Genomic DNA, 2,849 nt, shown 5'->3' with positions numbered 1-2,849 from the left:
CTAGGGCTGGAGAGATGGTACCCAGAGATACAGAAACAGCAGTGTCTCTTATGTGAGCCTGTTTCTCCTGCTGCCTCTACCACAAGGAAGAGTGGTATGAATCACAGTAATGCGTTTTAAAAGTAGAAGGCAAGAAAAAGAAAGCCAAACAGAATAGAAATACCACCTGTTGCTCTGTCCCGATTCATCCTATCTCTCTACATTATGCCAGACTATGTGCTGTTCACTACAGAGGTGCTGTGTAATGTGAAACAGTGGATTTGTAAGACAGACGTAGGAAAAGAGATGGCGGTACTTTGTATCTTTTCTGTGGACCCAGATACTGGCTATTATCTGCGTCTCCAACAAAAGATGAGTTTTCAGGTAACAGGAACTATGTCTTCTCCTAGTTCACTCTTCAAACAACACAATTTAGAATCAAGGCATGGTGAGACACACCTGGAATCCCAGATACTCTGGAAGTTGAGGTTGGGGAAGCTGTAGTTTGAGCCTAGTGAGAAGATCATAGCAAGACTTTAATATTAGATCTATTATCCAAGATTCTGGTCAAATTATCTTGTTTTGTATAGAGAGAACCTCATTATGTGCGTATGTTCAGTTGACTGAATACATCTTACATTTCCATATTTCTTGTCAATTTTTTTGAGAAATTATGAGTCAAATAATCTGCCTAGTGCAATAACAGACGTGGGTCAGGAAAAGCCTAGAAATAAAATAACTTTTTACCACCCGGTGCAATCCTTGTAGGGCTGATGTAGCGAGTGACCTCGTCACATTGGGAAACTGGACTTAACAAACAGAGTAACTGCAGCTTAGCTATCTCTTGCTCTATGGACTAAACAACATACTATTGGCTGAAATTCTTCAAAATTTCATTCATGAGATTGGGAAAACTCAGTTTAGAAAATACATTTTTCCCTATACTTCAAAGGGAAGTAATTAGTGACATTCAGAAAGTATTTTGAAAGGACGATAAGCAAGTGGGGACTTCTTTAAGATTGGTGTATAAAACCAAGCATTTGGCATTGTAGGTACTTTGAATAACTTTTTCACCAGGAAAATGTTCAGAGGGTGTCTTGCAACTTAGTATTTCTGAACAAAAACAGACTGTTCACTTGAAAGCTCCCACGGCATTTTACTTTTAAAAAACTTCTAGCTGGGTTTGAAGTTTTGAAAGTACATTAAACTTCACCCAGTTTAAAACTCTTCAAGATAATACCTCATAAGACAGTGAACGTTTAAAATGTGATATCGAGCATATAAAAGTTATACCAAGGTGGGAGGGTGGACCTGGGAGGAATGAAAATTGGGTGTGAAATTCCCAAGTAATCAATAAAAGTATTATGTTGGAAAACCAAGTTATACCAAGAAAAAAAACCCTAATCTGAAACCCATTGCTGTAAACCCTTATATTAGTCTTTGAGTTTAGAAGAAAAAATTCTTTAAAAAATCCAATATGCCAGGGTAGCACATACTTTTAATTCCAGCACTTGGGAAGAGAGGCAGGTGGGTCCCTGAGTTCAAGACCAGCCAGAGATACACAGTACACAATAAGATCCTGCTCAACCCCCCCAAAAAAAACAGTAAAGAAAAGAAAAAGAAAGTTGACAAATATATACCCAATTATATATACAAATTATAAATATATATGCTATCATAAAGATATTGAACAGACCAATAATTTATTGTTAGTAAAATATTAAAATGTATAAGACATGAACAGAGAGTGTGGGACACAGTGCACAGGCCCTGACAAGGTCAGATTACAATGAGTGAACCAAGTTATTCCATAGCAGAAAAATAAGGAACAGAAGACTGGTGATTAATAGGGTATTTCCAGAAACTAAAAGGTGTTTACATAACAAACAAATAAATAAATGTTCACAGATTGCCAAGTCGTCCAAGCATAAGGCAAATCACAAGAACAACAAAAACTGAAAACAAAAACAAAAAAATAAAGCAGCTATGTTGCTGGGTCAGGCAGAGCCCTGAAGAAAATTATCTCCAAACTGTAGAGACAAAAGAAAGAATTGTTATTTCACCTTTTAAGAATCACTAGTTGAGGGGGGCCCGTAGGCCGCCGGCCGGTCTGGGCCCCCGCGATGTCGCATGGATCGGGGCTCATCCGGACCATGTGCAGCAGCGCCGGCGCGCCGGGGCCAGGCCAGCCCTCGGAGGGACTGCTGGACCGGGTGTACCCGCGCACCCAGGGTGCCTTGCTCAAAGTGGCACAGATGGTCACCTTGCTGATCGCCTTCATCTGTGTGCGAAGCTCCTCCCCTTGGATCGACTATGGCGCCTACAGCTTCTTTGAAGTCGTCAGTCACCATCTGTGACCTGATAATGATTCTTGTCTTTTACCTGGTCCACCTCTTCCGCTTCTACCGTGTGCTTACCTGCATCAGCTGGCCCCTGTCGGAGCTCCTGCACTATGTCATCGGCACCCTGCTTCTTCTCATCGCCTCCATCAAGAGCTACAACCAGAGTGGCCTGGTAGCGGGAGCGATCTTTGGGTTCCTGGCCAGCTTCCTCTGCCTGGCGAGCTTGTGGCTGTCGTACAAGATCACCTGCACAACCCAGTCAACAGATGCATCTGCCTGACAAAGGCCATCACCTCTGGTCCCCTCAAAAGGACCTGCAGGATGTAGGCTCGCCCCAGGAGGAACCCAAGCATGACTACGGACTGCTCAGATGACAAGGCCAGTACCTTCCCTGGCTTTGCCACGACACTGGGCTCCTGAGCATCAAGCAGCTACAGCCTCCTTCGAGTCTGCCACAGAGAACATTTCTCCACTCTGGGCTCTCAGCACCACTCAGGTACCAAGGAAGGACTGCACTGAGCCTAGCAG

General features: G+C 43.1%; 1 pseudogene; it reads left to right on the top strand.

Moving 5' to 3' along the window:
- Positions 1-2,073: 2,073 nt before the first annotated feature.
- On the top strand, positions 2,074-2,733 carry LOC101980823 (annotated as a pseudogene).
- The last annotated feature ends 116 nt before the right edge of the window (positions 2,734-2,849 follow it).

This window comes from Microtus ochrogaster, linkage group LG9 (genome assembly GCF_000317375.1).
Source record: "Microtus ochrogaster isolate Prairie Vole_2 linkage group LG9, MicOch1.0, whole genome shotgun sequence".
Taxonomy (NCBI): Eukaryota; Metazoa; Chordata; class Mammalia; order Rodentia; family Cricetidae; genus Microtus; species Microtus ochrogaster.
The sequence above is the reverse complement of the archived record's forward strand: the minus strand, read 5'-3'. Positions and strand labels throughout refer to the sequence as shown.